Genomic DNA, 21,151 nt, shown 5'->3' on the forward strand with positions numbered 1-21,151 from the left:
TGAGTAGTTTAAACCTTGAACTGAATCTTTAGCTTGAAAGATGAGCAATAGAGTAATACTGTCAAAGCTGAAAGATGGAATGAATGATGGAATGTATGGCTTAAAAGCTTGGAAGCCTGTCGGGACAGTACAGTGACCACTGGGCAATCTCTATGTACCAGACGGTGAAGAGCGTGTGTCTCTAGACCATATGGGCTGAGTTCTGTGGTCCATGGTGTGGATAGTGGCGTGGTGAAAAGACTCCGCCCCCTTGGGTCAGAGCTGGTCGGGGGCAGTGCAATGACCTCTGGGCAGTGTCCTTGCATCCACTGGTGAAGACCGTGTGTCTCTAGCTCACTCAGGGGCTTAGTTGTGGGGTCTGAGGCGTGGTGGCGAGACTCCGCCCCCTTGGGTCAGAGCCAGTAGTGAACAGTGTAGGTCACACCGGGCTACCCACCTGCCTTCACCAATGAAGACCGTGTGTCTCCGGCCCACTCAAGGATTGAGTTATGGTGTCCAAAGCATGTTCAGTGGCGTGGTGACGAGACTCCGCCCCCTCGGGTCAGAGCCGGTCGTGGACAGTGTAGGCCGCACCGGGTTACCCACCTGCCTTCACCAGTGAAGATCGTGTGTCTCTAGCCACCTCAGAGGCTGTGTTGTGTGGTCCGTGGCGTGGATAGTGGCATGATGGTAAGACTCCGCCCCCTCCAGTCAGAGTAGGTCGGGGGCAGTGCCCTGACATCCGGGCCATCTCCATGCACCCACCAGTGAAGACCGTGTGTCTGTAGCTCACTCAGGGTCTTAGTTGTGGTGTCTGTGGCGTGGATAGAGGCGTGGTGGCGAAACTCCGCCCCCTAGGGTCAGAGCCGGTCGAGGACAGTGTACTGCTCCCCGGGCCACCCACATGCACCCAACCGTGAAAACTGCATCTTTAGCCAACTCAGGGTCTGAGATGTGGGGACAGTGGTGTGGATAGTGGCGTGGTGGCGAGACTCCGCCCCCTTGGGTCATAGCCGGTCTTGGACAGTATAGGCCGTGCCGGGCTACCCACCTGCGTTCAGCAGTGAAGACCGTGTGTCTCTAGCCACCTCAGAGGCTGTGTTGTGAGGTCCGTGGCGTGGATAGTGGCGTGATGGCGAGACTCCGCCCCCTCCGGTCAGAGCAGGTCGGGGGCAGTGCAGTGACATCCGGGCAATCTCCATGCACCCAACAGTGAAGACCGTGTGTCTGTAGCTCACTCAGGGGCCGAGATGTGGGGACAGTGGCGTGGATAGTGGCGTGGTGATGAGACTCCGCCCCCTCGAGTCAGAGCCAGTCGTGGACACTGTAGGCCGTGCCGGGCTACCCACCTGCCTTCACCAGTGAAGACCGTGTGTGTCTAGCCACCTCAGAGGCTGTGTTGTGGTGTCTGTGGCGTGGATAGTGGCGTGGTGGCGAGACTCCGCCCCCTTGGGTCATAGCCGGTCTTGGACAGTGTAGGCCGTGCCGGGCTACCCACCTGCCTTCACCAGTGAAGACCGTGTGTCTCTAGCCACCTCAGAGGCTGTGTTGTGAGGTCAGTGGCGTGGATAGTGGCGTGATGGCGAGACTCCGCCCCCTCCAGTCAGAGCAGGTCGAGGGCAGTGCATTGACATCCGGGCAATCTTCATGCACCCAACAGTGAAGACCGTGTGTCTGTAGCTCACTCATGGGCTGAGATGTGGGGTCAGTGGCGTGGATAGTGGTGTGGTGGCGAGACCCCGCCCCCTTGGGTCATAGCCGTTCTTGGACAGTGTAGGCCGTGCCGGGCTACCCACCTGCCTTCACCAGTGAAGACCGTGTGTCTCTAGCCACCTCAGAGGCTGTGTTGTGAGGTCAGTGGCGTGGATAGTGGCGTGATGGCGAGACTCCGCCCCCTCCAGTCGGAGCAGGTCGAGGGCAGTGCATTGACATCCGGGCAATCTTCATGCACCCAACAGTGAAGACCGTGTGTCTGTAGCTCACTCATGGGCTGAGATGTGGGGTCAGTGGCGTGGATAGTGGCGTGGTGGCGAGACTCCGCCCCCTTGGGTCATAGCCGGTCTTGGACAGTGTAGGCCGTGCCGGGCTACCCACCTGCCTTCACCAGTGAAGACCGTGTGTCTCTAGCCACCTCAGAGGCTGTGTTGTGAGGTCAGTGGCGTGGATAGTGGCGTGATGGCGAGACTCCGCCCCCTCCAGTCGGAGCAGGTCGAGGGCAGTGCATTGACATCCGGGCAATCTTCATGCACCCAACAGTGAAGACCGTGTGTCTGTAGCTCACTCATGGGCTGAGATGTGGGGTCAGTGGCGTGGATAGTGGCGAGGTGGTGAGACTCCGCCCCCCTGGGTCAGAGCTGGTCGTGGACAGTGTAGGCCGTGCCGGGCTACCCACCTGCCTTCACCAGTGAGGACCGTGTGTCTCTATCCACCTCAGAGGCTGTGTTGTGAGGTCCGTGGCGTGGATAGTGGCGTGATGGCGAGACTCCGCCCCCTCTGGTCAGAGCAGGTCAGGGGCCATGCACCCTACAGTGAAGACCGTGTGTCTGTAGCTCACTCAGGGGCTGAGATGTGGGGACCGTGGCGTGGATAGTGGCGTGGTGACGAGACTCCGCCCCATCGGGTCAGAGCCGGTCGAGGACAGTCTACTGCTTCCCGGGCCACACACATGTACCCAACCGTGAAAACTGCGTCTTTAGCCAACTCAGGGTCTGAGACGTGGGGACGGTGGCGTGGATAGTGGTGTGGTGGCGAGACTCCGCCCCCTCAGATCAGAGGTTGTTGGGGGCAGGTCAGTGATTGCCAGGCCATCCCCAGGCACCCCTCATGGTCATGTGTCTATAGCCCACTCCGGGGCGGAGCAGTAGCTGTAGAGGTGTTGTATGGAAGTTGAGGTTAGAAGAAGTAGCAGTGAAAAGCAGTAGGTGTTTGTTATAAGTACTGCTAGTACTACACTCAAAAATAGATTAGACCACTCATCATAACTCATAGTTTTATTGAGTTCAATAGCTGAAAGAGGAGAAAAGATATTAATATGAGTTTGCAGCCTGAAAAAGAGTGTAATTCTAAATATTTCTTTGAATATGAGGAAGGAAGGAAGGAAGGAAGGAAGGAAGGAAGGAAGGAAGGATGGAAGGAAGGAAGGAAGGAAGGAAGGATGGAAGGAAGGAATATGAATGCTACCACAGTAGTCATAAAAGGGTGCCTGTACAGAGAGCCTGCGCGTGTCCCCAAATTCAAATCTCAACTGACACTGAGCATCGTCTCATTCACTTCAATGGAAAGGCATGCCGGCTTCAGACAGCTCTCTCTCAAAAAGTATAAAGGCTACAGCTTAGCTATTGACACCGTAGGAATCCTGAGAACTTGCTGAACATTTCTATTTATAATTGTCTGTGTAGCTTAAAAACTGTAGGCATGGCGACGAGTTAGAAAAAGTGTAAAAATGCAAAATGAGCAGCTCAAAAGTCAGAGTGTGGGCCAATACGTTTCAATGAAGAGCGCAGTTGCCGAACAAATCGTCATAGAGCGAAAACTATAAGTCACACGGCTTAGAGACTTACATTGTACGAATCAGCACAGTTGTGTGAACGTTTTAATGTATAATATGTGTAAGAGCTGTTAAAACTGTAGGAGCGACAGCAGTTTACAAAACGTGTAGATATTTTCAAAAAACAGGCTACCACACTCTAGAAACTGAACATTCCACACATCCGCTTCAATGTTAAAAAAGGTCCAAAACAAACTTAAATTACATAAAAACTATAAGGAATTTTGAAAATCTGTTGAATGCGTTAAATGTGCTAAAGGTCCTGAACATTTTAAACTTTGAAGGAGGTTTCTAGCACAAAAAATGAAGGAGGAGATAGGTTTCAAAGCTGAAGAGAATTTCAAGGTCCAGCCATAGACTTCCATTGTAAAAAAAATATTGAAAAAGCTGAATATTTTAAAAAGTATAAAAGATATTAAAAATCTGAAAGATATCCCACAAAGACCTTAAAGAGCTGAACATTTTGATAGTTGAATGGTTTCTGTAGCTCAAAGTATGAAGGAGTTGAAGGCTGAAGAAGGTTTCAAAACTCCCCCATTGACTTCCATTCAAAAAAACTGTTGAAAAAGTTGAATATTTTAAAAAGTATAAAAGGTATAAAAAATCTGAAAAGATTCCGATAATGTCCTTAACAAGCTGAACATTTTGATACTTGAATGGTTTAAATAGCTCAAAGGATGAAGGAGCTACAGAGAGCCAAAAAACGTACGGAAGAAGAAGTAAGAATAATAATAATAAACTAGAAAATTGCATTTCCTGCAGAAAATGCGTGTGAATGCTGAGCAGCTGAACGGAATAGCACAAGCATTGCTGAAAATGCATGAATGTGAGAAATCTGAAATGTCAAATGCATCACACCTGAATGGTTGAAAATCCTGGAAGCTGAAAAGCCTGGAAGCTGAAAAACCTTGAAGCTTAGCTGAACTGTGAAACTGGCAGAATTGGAAGCTGAAGTGCATTACATAAAGAAGCTAAGAACTTATACACATTGCTACAAAAGCTGGAAGATAAACTGTTACACTGTAATGATGGAATGTATTGCTAAAAAGATTGGAAGCTGAAAAACCTGGAAGCTGAAATGTGAAACTGGCAGAATTGGAAGCTGAATTGCATTGCCTGAAAAAGCTAAAAACTTAAAAACATTGCTACAAAAGCTGGAAGATAAACTGTAATACTGTCAAAGCTGGAACATGGAATAAATGATGGAATATATTGCTAAAAAGCTTGTAGGCTGGAAAACCTGGAAGCTTAGCTGAAATGTGAAACTGGCAGAATTGGAACTGCATTACCTGTAGAAGCTAAGAACTTAAATACTTTTCAACTTTTCAACCTGAGTAGTTTAAGCCTTGAACTGAGCCTTTAACTTGAAAGATGAGCTATAGAGTAATACTGTCAAAGCTGAAAGATGGAATAAATTATGGAATGTATAGCTTAAACGATTGGAAGCCTGTCGGGGACAGTACAGTGATCTCTGGGCAATCACTCGCACCAGATATTGAAGAACGTGTCTCTAGCTCACTCAGGGACTGAGTGGTCTGTGGCGTGGATAGTGGCGAGGTGGCAAGACTCCTTGGGTCACAACCCGTCGGGGACAGTACAGTGACCTCTTGGCAAATTCCATGCACCCTCCAGCGAAGACCATGTGTCTCTAGCCGCCTCAGAGGCTGTGTTGTGAGGTCCGTGGCGTGATAGTGGTGTGGTGGCGAAACTCCGCCCCCTTGGGTCAGAGCCAATCGTGAACAGTGTAGGCCGTGCCGGGCTACCCACCTGCCTTCACCAGTGAAGACCGTGTGTCTCTAGCCACCTCAGAGGCTGTGTTGTGAGGTCCGTGGCGTGGTAGTGGCATGGTGGTGAGACTCCGCCCCCTTGGGTCAGAGCTGGTCATGGACAGTATAGGCCGCACTAGTCTACCCACCTGCCTTCACCAGTGAAGACCGTGTGTCTCTAGCCACCTCAGAGGCTGTGTTGTGAGGTCCGTGGCGTGGAGAGTGGCGTGATTGCGAGACTCCGCCCCCTCGGGTCAGAGCCGGTTGTGGACAGTGTAGGCCGCACCGGACTACCCACCTGCCTTCACCAGTGACGACCGTGTGTCTCTAGCCACCTCAGAGGCTGTGTTGTGAGGTCCGAGGCGTGGTAGTGGCGTGGTGGCGAGACTCCGCCCCCTCGGGTCAGAGCCGGTTGTGGACAGTGTAGGCCGCACCGGACTACCCACCTGCCTTCACCAGTGAAGACCGTGTGTCTATAGCCACCTCAGAGGCTGTGTTGTGAGGTGCGTGGCGTATTAGTGGCATGATGGCGAGACTCCGCCCCCTTGGGTCTGAGCCGGTCTTGGACAGTGTACCCTGCTCTGGGCCTCCCACCTGCCCCCACCGGCAATGACCCTGTGTCCTTAGCCCACTCAGGGTCTGAGTTGTGGGGTGCGTGGCGTGGATAGTGGCGTGGTGGCGAGACTCCGCCCCCTTGGGTCAGAGCTGGTCGTGGACAGTGTAGGCCGTGCCGGGCTACCCACCTGCCTTCACCAGTGAGGACTGTGTGTCTCTATCCACCTCAGAGGCTGTGTTGTGAGGTCCGTGGCGTGGATAGTTGCGTGATGGCGAGACCCGCCCCCTCTGGTCAGAGCAGGTCGGGGGCAATGCACTGACATCCGGGGAATTGCCATGCACCCAACAGTGAAGCCTTGACTCTAGCTCACTCAGGGGCTGAGATGTGGGGACAGTGGCGTGGATAGTGGCGTGGTGACGAGACTCCGCCCCCTCAGGTCAGAGCTGGTCGAGGAGAGTGTACTGCTCCCCGGGCCACCCACATGCACCCAACCGTGAAAACTGCATCTTTAGCCAACTCAGGGTCTGAGATGTTGGGACGGTGGCGTGGATAGTGGCGTGGTGGCAAGACTCCGCCCCCTCAGGTCAGAGGTTGTGGGGGGCAGGTCAGTGATTGCCAGGCCATCCCCATGCACCCCTCATTTGAGACCATGTGTCTATAGCCCACTCCGGGGCCGAGCAGTAGATGTGGAGGTGTTGTATGGAAGTTGAGGTTAGAAGCAGTAGTAGTGAAATACAGTACGTGTTTGTTATAAGTACTGCTAGTACTACACTCAAAATTGGATTAGACCACTCATCATAACTCATAGTTATATTGAGTTCAATAGCTGAAAGAGGAGAAAATATATTAATATGAGTTTACAGCCTGAAAAAGTGTCATTCTGAATATTTCTTTGAATATAAGTAAGGAAGGGAGGAAGGAAGGAAAGAAGGATGGATGAAAGGAAGGAAGGAAGGATGGAAGGAAGGATGGAAGGAAGGATGGAATGAAGGAATATGAATGCTTCCACAGTAGTCATAAAAGGGTGCCTGTACAGAGAGCCTGCGCGTGTCCCCAAATTCAAATCTCAACTGACACTGTGAGCTTCCTCTCATTCACTTCAATGGAAAGGCATGCCGGCTTCAGACAGCTCTCTCTCAAAAAGTATAAAGGCTGCAGCTTAGCTATTGACACCGTGGGAATCCTGAGAACTTGCAGAACATTTCTATGTATAATTGTCCGTGTAGCTTAAAAACTGTAGGCATGGCGACGAGTTAGAAAAAGTGTAAAAATGCAAAATGAGCAGCTCAAAAGTCAGAGTGTGGGCCCATACGTTTCAATGAAGAGCGCAGTTGCCGAACGAAACGTCATAGAGCGAAAACTATAAGTCACACGGCTTAGAGACTTAGATTGTACGAATCAGCACAGTTGTGTGAACGTTTTAATGTAGAATATGTGTATGAGCTGTTAAAACTGTAGGAGCAACAGCAGTTTACAAAACGTGTAGATGTTTTCAAAATACGAGCTGCTACACTCTAGAAACTGAACATTCCACACATCCACTTCAATGTTAAAAAGGGTCCAAAACAATCTTAAATTACATAAAAACTATAAGGAATTTTAAAAATCTGTTGAATGCGTTAAATGTGCTAAAGGTCCTGAACATTTTAAACTTTGAAGGAGGTTTCTAGCACAAAAAATGAAGGAGGAGATAGGTTTCAAAGCTGAAGAGAATTTCAAGGTCCAGCCATAGACTTCCATTGTAAAAAAAAAATTGAAAAACCTGAATATTTTAAAAAGTATAAAAGATATAAAAAATCTGAAAGAAGTCCCATCGTGACCATAAAAATACAAACATTTTGATATTTGAATGGTTTCTGTAGCTCAAAGTATGAGGGAGTTAAGGAGAGCCAAAGTATGTACGGAAGGAAAAAAGAGAGGTGTCAATTCTAATACTAGAAAATTGCATTTCCTGCAGAAAATGCGTGTGAATGCTGAGCAGCTGAACGGAATAGCAAAAGCATTGCTGAAAATGCATGAATGTGAAAAATCTGAAATGTCAAATGCATCACACCTGAACAGCTGAAAATCCTGGAAGCTGAAAAGCCTGGAAGCTGAAAAACCTTGAAGCTTAGCTGAACTGTGAAACTGGCAGAATTGGAAGCTGAATTACATTGCCTAAAGAAGCTTAAAACTTAAATACATTGCTACAAAAGCTGGAAGATAAACTGTAATACTGTCAAAGCTGGAACATGGAATAAATGATGGAATATATTGCTAAAAAGCTTGTAGGCTGGAAAACCTGGAAGCTTAGCTGAAATGTGAAACTGGCAGAATTGGAACTGCATTACCTGTAGAAGCTAAGAACTTAAATACTTTTAAACTTTTCAACCTGAGTAGTTAAAGCCTTGAAGTGAGCCTTTAGCTTGAAAGATGAGCAATAGAGTAATACTGTCAAAGCTGAAAGATGGAATAAATGATGGAATGTATAGCTTAAACGATTGGAAGCCTGTCGGGGACAGTACAGTGATCTCTGGGCAATCTCTATGCACCAGATATTGAAGAACGTGTCTCTAGCTCACTCAGGGACTGAGTTGTGGGGACTGTGGCGTGGATAGTGGCGAGGTGGCAAGACTCCTTGGGTCACAACCCGTCGGGGACAGTACAGTGACCTCTTGGCAAATTCCATGCACCCTCCAGCGAAGACCATGTGTCTCTAGCCGCCTCAGAGGCTGTGTTGTGAGGTCCGTGGCGTGATAGTGGTGCGGTGGCGAAACTCCGCCCCCTTGGGTCAGAGCCAATCGTGAACAGTGTAGGCCATGCCTGGCTACCCACCTGCCTTCACCAGTGAAGACCGTGTGTCTCTAGCCACCTCAGAGGCTGTCTTGTGAGGTCCGTGGCGTGGATAGTGGCGTGATTGCGAGACTCCGCCCCCTCGGGTCAGAGCCGGTTGTGGACAGTGTAGGCCGCACCGGACTACCCACCTGCCTTCACCAGTGAAGACCGTGTGTCTCTAGCCACCTCAGAGGCTGTGTTGTGAGGTCCGAGGCGTGGTAGTGGCATGATGGCGAGACTCCGCCCCCTTGGGTCCGAGCCGGTCTTGGACAGTGTACGCTGCTCTGGGCCTCCCACCTGCCCCGACCGGCAATGACCCTGTGTCCTTAGCCCACTCAGGGTCTGAGTTGTGGGGTGCGTGGCGTGGATAGTGGCGTGGTGGCGAGACTCCGCCCCCTTGGGTCAGAGCTGGTCGTGGACAGTGTAGGCCGTGCCGGGCTACCCACCTGCCTTCACCAGTGAGGACCGTGTGTCTCTATCCACCTCAGAGGCTGTGTTGTGAGGTCCGTGGCGTGGATAGTGGCGTGATGGCGAGACTCTGCCCCCTCTGGTCAGAGCAGGTCGGGGGCAGTGCACTGACATCCGGAAAATTGCCATGCACCCAACAGTGAAGCCGTGTCTGTAGCTCACTCAGGGGCTGAGATGTGGGGACAGTGGCGTGGATAGTGGCGTGGAGACGAGACTCCGCCCCCTCAGGTCAGAGCTGGTCGAGGACAGTGTACTGCTCCCCGGGCCACCCACATGCACCCAACCGTGAAAACTGCATCTTTAGCCAACTCAGGGTCTGAGATGTGGGGACGGTGGCGTGAATAGTGGCGTGGTGGCAAGACTCCACCCCCTCAGATCAGAGGTTGTGGGGGGCAGGTCAGTGATTGCCAGGCCATCTCCATGCACCCCTCATTGGAGACCATGTGTCTATAGCGCACCCCGGGCGGACCAGTAGCTGTGGAGGTGTTGTATGGAAGTTGAGGTTAGAAGCCGTAGTAGTGAAAAGCAGTAGGTGTTTGTTATAAGTACTGCTAGTACTACACTCAAAAATAGATTAGACCACTCATCATAACTCATAGTTTTATTGAGTTCAATAGCTGAAAGAGGAGAAAATATATTAATATGAGTTTACAGCCTGAAAAAGTGTCATTCTGAATATTTCTTAGAATATAAGTAAGGAAGGAAGGAAGGAAAGAAGGATGGATGAAAGGAAGGAAGGAAGGATGGAAGGAAGGAAGGATGGAAGGATGGAAGGAAGGAATATGAATGCTGCCACAATAGTCATAAAAGGGTGCCTGTACAGAGAGCCTGCGCGTGTCCCCAAATTCAAATCTCAACTGACACTGAGCATCCTCTCATTCACTTCAATGGAAAGGCATGCCGGCTTCAGACAGCTCTCTCTCAAAAAGTATAAAGGCTACAGCTTAGCTATTGACATCGTAGGAATCCTGATAACTTGCTGAACATTTGTATGTATAACTGTCCGTGTAGCTTAAAAACTGTAGGCATGGCGACGAGTTAGAAAAAGTGTAAAAATGCAAAACTAGCAGCTCAAAAGTTAGAGGGTGGGCCCATACGTTTCAATGGAGAGCGCAGTTGCCGAACAAATCGTCATAGAGCCAAAACTATAAGTCACACGGCTTAGAGACTTACATTGTACGAATCAGCACAGTTGTGTGAACATTTTAATGTATAATATGTGTAAGAGCTGTTAAAACTGTAGGAGCAACAGCAGTTTACAAAACGTGTAGATGTTTTCAAAAAACAGGCTGCCACACTCTGAAAACTGAACATTCCACACATCCGCTTCAATGTTAAAAAAGGTCCAAAACAAACTTTAATTTCATAAAAACTATAAGGAATTTTAAAAATCTGTTGAATGCGTTAAATGTGCTAAAGGTCCTGAACATTTTAAACTTTGAAGGAGGTTTCTAGCACAAAAAATGAAGGAGAAGATAGGTTTCAAAGCTGCAGAGAATTTCAAGGTCCAGCCATAGACTTCCATTGTAAAAAAAATATTGAAAAAGCTGAATATTTTAAAAAGTATAAAAGATATTAAAAATCTGAAAGATATCCCACAAAGTCCTTAAAGAGCTGAACATTTTGATAGTTGAATGGTTTCTGTAGCTCAAAGTATGAAGGAGTTGAAGGCTGAAGAAGGTTTCAAAACTCCCCCATTGACTTCCATTCAAAAAAACTGTTGAAAAAGTTGAATATTTTAAAAAGTATAAAAGGTATAAAAAATCTGAAAGAGGTCCCATCGTGTCCTTAACAAGCTGAACATTTTGATAGTTGAATGGTTTCTGTAGCTCAAAGTATGAAGGAGCTGCAGACAGCCAAAATACGTACGGAAGAATAATAATAATAATAATAAAGAACTGGATAACAATAGTGTGAATGCTTGCAGCATTCACACTAATAACTAGAAAATTGCATTTCCTGCAGAAAATGCGTGTGAATGCTGAGCAGCTGAACGGAATAGCACAAGCATTGCTGAAAATGCATGAATGTGAAAAATCTGAAATGTCAAATGCATCACACCTGAACATCTGAAAATCCTGGAAGCTGAAAAGCCTGGAAGCTGAAAAACCTTGAAGCTTAGCTGAACTGTGAAACTGGCAGAATTGGAAGCTGAAGTGCATAACATAAAGAAGCTAAGAACTTAAATACATTGCTACAAAAGCTGGAAGATAAACTGTTAAACTGTAATGATGGAATGTATTGCTAAAAAGATTGGAAGCTGAAAAACCTGGAAGCTGAAATGTGAAACTGGGAGAATTGGAAGCTGAATTGCATTGCCTAAAGAAGCTAAAAACTTAAATACATTGCTACAAAAGCTGGAAGATAAACTGTAATACTGTCAAAGCTGGAACATGGAATAAATGATGGAATATATTGCTAAAAAAGTGGCGTGTGGCAAGACTCTGCCCCCATGGACAGTATAGGCCGCGCAGGGCTACCCACCTGCCTTCACCAGTGAAGACTGTGTGTCTCTAGCCACCTCAGAGGCTATGTTGTGAGGTCCGTGGCGTGGTATTGGCGTGGTGGCGAGACTCCGCCCCCTTGGGTCAGAGCCGGTAGTGAACAGTGTAGGCCGCACCGGGTTACCCACCTGCCTTCACCAGTGAAGACCGTGTGTCTCTAGCTGCCTCAGAGGCTGTGTTGTGAGGTGCGTGGCGTATTAGTGGCATGATGGCGAGACTCCGCCCCCTTGGGTGAGAGCCGGTCTTGGACAGTGTACGCCCCTCTGGGACTCCCACCTACACCCAACCCGGCAATGACCCTGTGTCCTTAGCCCACTCAGGGTCTGAGTTGTGGGGTGCGTGGCGTGGTGGCGAGACTCCGCCCCCTTGGGTCAGAGCTGGTCGTGGACAGTGTAGGCCGTGCCGGGCTACCCACCTGCCTTCACCAGTGAGGACCGTGTGTCTCTAGCCACCTCAGAGGCTGTGTTGTGAGGTCCGTGGCGTGGATAGTGGTGTGATGGCGAGACTCCGCCCCCTCTGGTCAGAGCAGGTCGGGGGCAATGCACTGACATCCGGGGAATTGCCATGCACCCAACAGTGAAGCCGTGTCTGTAGCTCACTCAGGGGCTGAGATGTGGGGACAGTGGCGTGGATAGTGGCGTGGTGACGAGACTCCGCCCCCTCAGGTCAGAGCTGGTCGAGGAGAGTGTACTGCTCCCCGGGCCACCCACATGCACCCAACCGTGAAAACTGCATCTTTAGCCAACTCAGGGTCTGAGATGTTGGGACGGTGGCGTGGATAGTGGCGTGGTGGCAAGACTCCGCCCCCTCAGGTCAGAGGTTGTGGGGGGCAGGTCAGTGATTGCCAGGCCATCCCCATGCACCCCTCATTTGAGACCATGTGTCTATAGCCCACTCCGGGGCCGAGCAGTAGCTGTGGAGGTGTTGTATGGAAGTTGAGGTTAGAAGCAGTAGTAGTGAAAAGCAGTAGGTGTTTGTTATAAGTACTGCTAGTACTACACTCAAAATTGGATTAGACCACTCATCATAACTCATAGTTTTATTGAGTTCAATAGCTGAAAGAGGAAAAAAAAAAATTATATGAGTTTACAGCCTGAAAAAGTGTCATTCTGAATATTTCTTTGAATATAAGTAAGGAAGGAAGGAAGGAAAGAAGGATGGATGAAAGGAAGGAAGGAAGGAAGGAAGGAAGGAAGGATGGAAGAAAGGAAGGAAGGAAGGAAGGAAGGATGGAAGGAAGGAAGGATGGAAGGATGTAAAGGAATATGAATGCTGCCACAATAGTCATAAAAGGGTGCCTGTACAGAGAGCCTGCGCGTGTCCCCAAATTCAAATCTCAACTGACACAGAGCATCCTCTCATTCACTTCAATGGAAAGGCATGCCGGATCAGACAGCTCTCCCTCAAAAAGTATGAAGGTCACAGCCTAGATATTGACACCCTAGGAATCCTGAGAAAATGCTGAACATTTTAGGCTATGATATGTCCGTGTAGCTTAAAAACTGTAGGCATGGCGACGAGTTAGAAAAAGAATAAAAATGCAAAATTAGCAGCTCAAAAGTTAGAGGGTGGGCCCATACGTTTCAATGGAGAGCGCAGTTGCCGAACAAATCGTCATACAGCCAAAACTATAAGTCACATGGCTTAGAGACTTACATTGTACGAATCAGCACAGTTGTGTGAACATTTTAATGTATAATATGTGTAAGAGCTGTTAAAACTGTAGGAGCGACAGCAGTTTACAAAACGTGTAGATGTTTTCAAAAAACAGGCTACCACACTCTAGAAACTGAACATTCCACACATCCACTTCAATGTTAAAAAAGGTCCAAAACAAACTTAAATTACATAAAAACTATAAGGAATTTTAAAAATCTGTTGAATGCGTTAAATGTGTTAAAGGTCCTGAACATTTTAAACTTTTACGGAGGTTTCTATCACAAAAAATGAAGGAGGAGATAGGTTTCAAAGCTGAAGAGGATTTCAAGGTCTGCCCATAGACTTCCATTGTAAAAAAAATATTGAAAAAGCTGAATATTTTAAAAAGTATGAAAGATATAAAAAATCTGAAAGTAGTCCCATCGTGTTCATAAAAAGACAAACATTTTGATATTTGAATGGTTTCTGTAGCTCAAAGTATGAGGGAGTTAAGGAGAGCCAAAGTATGTACGGAAGGAAAAAAGAGAGGTGTCAATTCTAATACTAGAAAATTGCATTTCCTGCAGAAAATGCGTGTGAATGCTGAGCAGCTGAACGGAATAGCAAAAGCATTGCTGAAAATGCATGAATGTGAAAAATCTGAAATGTCAAATGCATCACACCTGAACAGCTGAAAATCCTGGAAGCTGAAAAGCCTGGAAGCTGAAAAACCTTGAAGCTTAGCTGAACTGTGAAACTGGCAGAATTGGAAGCTGAATTACATTGCCTAAAGAAGCTTAAAACTTAAATACATTGCTACAAAAGCTGGAAGATAAACTGTAATACTGTCAAAGCTGGAACATGGAATAAATGATGGAATATATTGCTAAAAAGCTTGTAGGCTGGAAAACCTGGAAGCTTAGCTGAAATGTGAAACTGGCAGAATTGGAACTGCATTACCTGTAGAAGCTAAGAACTTAAATACTTTTAAACTTTTCAACCTGAGTAGTTAAAGCCTTGAAGTGAGCCTTTAGCTTGAAAGATGAGCAATAGAGTAATACTGTCAAAGCTGAAAGATGGAATAAATGATGGAATGTATAGCTTAAACGATTGGAAGCCTGTCGGGGACAGTACAGTGATCTCTGGGCAATCTCTATGCACCAGATATTGAAGAACGTGTCTCTAGCTCACTCAGGGACTGAGTTGTGGGGACTGTGGCGTGGATAGTGGCGAGGTGGCAAGACTCCTTGGGTCACAACCCGTCGGGGACAGTACAGTGACCTCTTGGCAAATTCCATGCACCCTCCAGCTAAGACCATGTGTCTCTAGCCGCCTCAGAGGCTGTGTTGTGAGGTCCGTGGCGTGATAGTGGTGCGGTGGCGAAACTCCGCCCCCTTGGGTCAGAGCCAATCGTGAACAGTGTAGGCCATGCCTGGCTACCCACCTGCCTTCACCAGTGAAGACCGTGTGTCTCTAGCCACCTCAGAGGCTGTCTTGTGAGGTCCGTGGCGTGGATAGTGGCGTGATTGCGAGACTCCGCCCCCTCGGGTCAGAGCCGGTTGTGGACAGTGTAGGCCGCACCGGACTACCCACCTGCCTTCACCAGTGAAGACCGTGTGTCTCTAGCCACCTCAGAGGCTGTGTTGTGAGGTCCGAGGCGTGGTAGTGGCATGATGGCGAGACTCCGCCCCCTTGGGTCCGAGCCGGTCTTGGACAGTGTACGCTGCTCTGGGCCTCCCACCTGCCCCGACCGGCAATGACCCTGTGTCCTTAGCCCACTCAGGGTCTGAGTTGTGGGGTGCGTGGCGTGGATAGTGGCGTGGTGGCGAGACTCCGCCCCCTTGGGTCAGAGCTGGTCGTGGACAGTGTAGGCCGTGCCGGGCTACCCACCTGCCTTCACCAGTGAGGACCGTGTGTCTCTATCCACCTCAGAGGCTGTGTTGTGAGGTCCGTGGCGTGGATAGTGGCGTGATGGCGAGACTCTGCCCCCTCTGGTCAGAGCAGGTCGGGGGCAGTGCACTGACATCCGGAAAATTGCCATGCACCCAACAGTGAAGCCGTGTCTGTAGCTCACTCAGGGGCTGAGATGTGGGGACAGTGGCGTGGATAGTGGCGTGGAGACGAGACTCCGCCCCCTCAGGTCAGAGCTGGTCGAGGACAGTGTACTGCTCCCCGGGCCACCCACATGCACCCAACCGTGAAAACTGCATCTTTAGCCAACTCAGGGTCTGAGATGTGGGGACGGTGGCGTGAATAGTGGCGTGGTGGCAAGACTCCACCCCCTCAGATCAGAGGTTGTTGGGGGAGGTCAGTGATTGCCAGGCTATCCCCAGGCACCCCTCATTGGAGACCATGTGTCTATAGCCCACTCCGGGGCGGAGCAGTAGCTGTAGAGGTGTTGTATGGAAGTTGAGGTTAGAAGCCGTAGTAGTGAAAAGCAGTAGGTGTTTGTTATAAGTACTGCTAGTACTACACTCAAAAATAGATTAGACCACTCATCATAACTCATAGTTTTATTGAGTTCAATAGCTGAAAGAGGAGAAAATATATTAATATGAGTTTACAGCCTGAAAAAGTGTCATTCTGAATATTTCTTTGAATATAAGTAAGGAAGGAAGGAAGGAAAGAAGGATGGATGAAAGGAAGGAAGGAAGGATGGAAGGAAGGAAGGATGGAAGGATGGAAGGAAGGAATATGAATGCTGCCACAATAGTCATAAAAGGGTGCCTGTACAGAGAGCCTGCGCGTGTCCCCAAATTCAAATCTCAACTGACACTGAGCATCCTCTCATTCACTTCAATGGAAAGGCATGCCGGCTTCAGATAGCTCTCTCTCAAAAAGTATAAAGGCTAGAGCTTAGCTATTGACATCGTAGGAATCCTGATAACTTGCTGAACATTTGTATGTATAACTGTCCGTGTAGCTTAAAAACTGTAGGCATGGCGACGAGTTAGAAAAAGTGTAAAAATGCAAAACTAGCAGCTCAAAAGTTAGAGGGTGGGCCCATACGTTTCAATGGAGAGCGCAGTTGCCGAACAAATCGTCATAGAGCCAAAACTATAAGTCACACGGCTTAGAGACTTACATTGTACGAATCAGCACAGTTGTGTGAACATTTTAATGTATAATATGTGTAAGAGCTGTTAAAACTGTAGGAGCAACAGCAGTTTACAAAACGTGTAGATGTTTTCAAAAAACAGGCTGCCACACTCTGAAAACTGAACATTCCACACATCCGCTTCAATGTTAAAAAAGGTCCAAAACAAACTTTAATTTCATAAAAACTATAAGGAATTTTAAAAATCTGTTGAATGCGTTAAATGTGCTAAAGGTCCTGAACATTTTAAACTTTGAAGGAGGTTTCTAGCACAAAAAATGAAGGAGAAGATAGGTTTCAAAGCTGCAGAGAATTTCAAGGTCCAGCCATAGACTTCCATTGTAAAAAAAATATTGAAAAAGCTGAATATTTTAAAAAGTATAAAAGATATTAAAAATCTGAAAGATATCCCACAAAGTCCTTAAAGAGCTGAACATTTTGATAGTTGAATGGTTTCTGTAGCTCAAAGTATGAAGGAGTTGAAGGCTGAAGAAGGTTTCAAAACTCCCCCATTGACTTCCATTCAAAAAAACTGTTGAAAAAGTTGAATATTTTAAAAAGTATAAAAGGTATAAAAAATCTGAAAGAGGTCCCATCGTGTCCTTAACAAGCTGAACATTTTGATAGTTGAATGGTTTCTGTAGCTCAAAGTATGAAGGAGCTGCAGACAGCCAAAATACGTACGGAAGTGGAATAATAATAATAAAGAACTGGATAACAATAGTGTGAATGCTTGCAGCATTCACACTAACTAGAAAATTGCATTTCCTGCAGAAAATGCGTGTGAATGCTGAGCAGCTGAACGGAATAGCAAAAGCATTGCTGAAAATGCATGAATATGAAAAATCTGAAATGTCAAATGCATCACACCTGAACGGCTGAAAATCCTGAAAGCTAAAAAGCCTGGAAGCTGAAAAACCTTGAAGCTCATTTGAACTGTGAAACTGGCAGAATTGGAAGCTGAAGTGCATTACATAAAGCAGCTAAGAACTTAAATACATTGCTACAAAAGCTGGAAGATACACTGTAATGATGGAATGTATAGCTAAAAAGATTGGAAGCTGAAGAACCTGGAAGCTTAGCTGAAATATGAAACTGGGTGAGTTGGAATCTGAAGTGCATTGCCTAAATATGCTAAAAGCTTAAATACATTGCTACAAAAGCTGGAAGATAAACTGTAATACTGTCAAAGCTGAAACATGGAATAAATGATGGAAATTATTGATAAAAAGCTTGTAGGCTGGAAAACCTGGAAGCCTAGCTGGAATGTGAAACTGGCAGAATTGGAACTGCATTACCTAAAGAAGCTAAGAACTTAAATACTTTCAAACTTTTCAACCTGAGTAGTTTAAGCCTTGAACTGAGCCTTTAGCTTGAAATATGAGCAATAGAGTAATACTGTCAAAGCTGAAAGATGGAATGATTGATGGAATGTATAGCTTAAAAGCTTGGAAGCCTGTCGGGACAGTACAGTGACCACTGGGCAATCTCTATGCACCAGACGGTGAAGTGCGTGTGTCTCTAGACCACATGGGCTGAGTTCTGTGGTCCATGGCGTGGATAGTGGCGTGGTGGAAAGACTCCGCCCCCTTGGGTCACAACCCATCGGGGACAGTACAGTGACCTCTTGGCAATCTCCATGCACCCACCCGTGAAGATCATGTGTCTCTAGCCCACTCAAGGGCTGAGTTGTGGTGTCCGTGGCGTGGTGGCGAGACTCCGCCCCCTTGAGTCAGAGCCAGTCGTGGACACTGTAGGCCGTGCCGGGCTACCCACCTGCCTTCACCAGTGAAGACCGTGTGTCTCTAGCCACCTCAGAGGCTGTGTTGTGAGGTCCGAGGCGTGGTAGTGGCGTGGTGGCTAGACTCCGCCCCCTCAGGTCAGAGCCGGTCGGGGGCAGTGCACTGAAATCCGGGCAATCTCCCTGCACCCACCAGTGTAGACTGTTTGTCTGTAGCTCACTCAGGGTCTTAGTTGTGGTGTCTGTGGCGTGGATAGTGGCGTGGTGGCGAGACTCCGCCCACTTGGGTGATAGCCGGTCTTGGACAGTATAGGCCGTGCTGGGCTACCCACCTGCCTTCAGCAGTGAAGACCGTGTGTCTCTAGCCACCTCAGAGGCTGTGTTGTGAGGTCCGTGGCGTGGATTGTGGCGTGATGGCGAGACTCCGCCCCCTCCGGACAGAGCAGGTCGGGGGCAGTGCACTGACATCCGGGCAATCTCCATGCACCCTACAGTGAAGACCGTGTGTCTGAAGCTCACTCAGGGGCTGAGTTGTGTGGACAGTGGCGTGGATAGTGGCGTGGTGACGAGACTCCGCCCCATCGGGTCAGAGCCGGTCGAGGACAGTCTACTGCTCCCCGGGCCACACACATGCACCCAACCGTGAAAACTGCATCTTAAGCCAACTCAGGGTCTGAGACGTGGGGACGGTGGCGTGGATAGTGGCGTGGTGGCGAGACTCCACCCCCTCAGATCAGACGTTGTTGGGGGCAGGTCAGTGATTGCCAGGCCATCCCCATGCATCCCTCATTGGAGACCATGTGTCTATAGCCCACTCCGGGGCCGAGCCGTAGCTGTAGAGGTGTTGTATGGAAGTTGAGGTTAGAAGCAGTAGCAGGGAAAAGCAGTAGGTGTTTGTTATAAGTACTGCTATTACTACACTCAAAAATAGATTAGACCACTCATCATAACTCATAGTTTTATTGAGTTCAATAGCTGAAAGAGGAGAAAAGATATTAATATGAGTTTGCAGCCTGAAAAAGAGTGTCATTCTAAATATTTCTTTAACTATGAGGAAGGAAGGAAGGAAGGAAGGAAGGAAGGAAGGAAGGAAGGAAGGAAGGAAGGAAGGATGGATGGAAGAAAGGAAGGATGGAAGGAAGGAAGGAAGGAAGGATGGAATATGAATGCTACCACAGTAGTCATAAAAGGGTGCCTGTACAGAGAGCCTGCGCGTGTCCCCAAATTCAAATCTCAACTGACACTGAGCATCCTCTCATTCACTTCAATGGAAAGGCATGCCGGCTTTAGACAGCTCTCTCTCAATAAGTATAAAGGCTACAGCTTAGCTATTGACATCGGAGGAATCCTGAGAACTGGCTGAAAATTTGTATATATAATTGTCCGTGTAGCTTAAAAACTGTAGGCATGGCGACGAGTTAGAAAAAGTGTAAAAATGCAAAATTAGCAGCTCAAAAGTTAGAGGGTGGGCCCATACGTTTCAATGGAGAGCGCAGTTGCCGAACAAATCGTCATAGAGCCAAAACTATAAGTCACACGGCTTAGAGACTTACATTGTACGAATCAGCACAGTTGTGTGAACATTTTAATGTATAATATGTGTAAGAGCTGTTAAAACTGTAGGAGCGACAGCAGTTTACAAAACGTGTAGATATTTTCAAAAAACAGGCTACCACACTCTAGAAACTGAACATTCCACACATCCGCTTCAATGTTAAAAAAGGTCCAAAACAAACTTAAATTACATAAAAACTATAAGGAATTTTGAAAATCTGTTGAATGCGTTAAATGTGCTAAAGGTCCTGAACATTTTAAACTTTGAAGGAGGTTTCTAGCACAAAAAATGAAGGAGGAGATAGGTTTCAAAGCTGAAGAGAATTTCAAGGTCCAGCCATAGACTTCCATTGTAAAAAAAATATTGAAAAAGCTGAATATTTTAAAAAGTATAAAAGATATTAAAAATCTGAAAGATATCCCACAAAGACCTTAAAGAGCTGAACATTTTGATAGTTGAATGGTTTCTGTAGCTCAAAGTATGAAGGAGTTGAAGGCTGAAGAAGGTTTCAAAACTCCCCCATTGACTTCCATTCAAAAAAACTGTTGAAAAAGTTGAATATTTTAAAAAGTATAAAAGGTATAAAAAATCTGAAAAGATTCCGATAATGTCCTTAACAAGCTGAACATTTTGATACTTGAATGGTTTAAATAGCTCAAAGGATGAAGGAGCTACAGAGAGCCAAAAAACGTACGGAAGAAGAAGTAAGAATAATAATAATAAACTATAAAGAACTGGATAACAATAGTGTGAATGCTCTAAAGCATTCACACTAACTAGAAAATTGCATTTCCTGCAGAAAATGCGTGTGAATGCTGAGCAGCTGAACGGAATAGCAAAAGCATTGCTGAAAATGCATGAATGTGAGAAATCTGAAATGTCAAATGCATCACACCTGAATGGTTGAAAATCCTGGAAGCTGAAAAGCCTGGAAGCTGAAAAACCTTGAAGCTTAGCTGAACTGTGAAACTGGCAGAATTGGAAGCTGAAGTGCATTACATAAAGAAGCTAAGAACTTAAATACATTGCTACAAAAGCTGGAAGATAAACTGTTACACTGTAATGATGGAATGTATTGCTAAAAAGATTGGAAGCTGAAAAACCTGGAAGCTGAAATGTGAAACTGGCAGAATTGGAAGCTGAATTGCATTGCCTAAAAAAGCTAAAAACTTAAATACATTGCTACAAAAGCTGGAAGATAAACTGTAATACTGTCAAAGCTGGAACATGGAATAAATGATGGAATATATTGCTAAAAAGCTTGTAGGCTGGAAAACCTGGAAGCTTAGCTGAAATGTGAAACTGGCAGAATTGGAACTGCATTACCTGTAGAAGCTAAGAACTTAAATACTTTTAAACTTTTCAACCTGAGTAGTTTAAGCCTTGAACTGAGCCTTTAACTTGAAAGATGAGCTATAGAGTAATACTGTCAAAGCTGAAAGATGGAATAAATTATGGAATGTATAGCTTAAAAGATTGGAAGCCT

Source organism: Borostomias antarcticus (genome assembly GCF_949987555.1).
Source record: "Borostomias antarcticus genome assembly, chromosome: 7".
NCBI lineage: Eukaryota > Metazoa > Chordata > Actinopteri > Stomiiformes > Stomiidae > Borostomias > Borostomias antarcticus.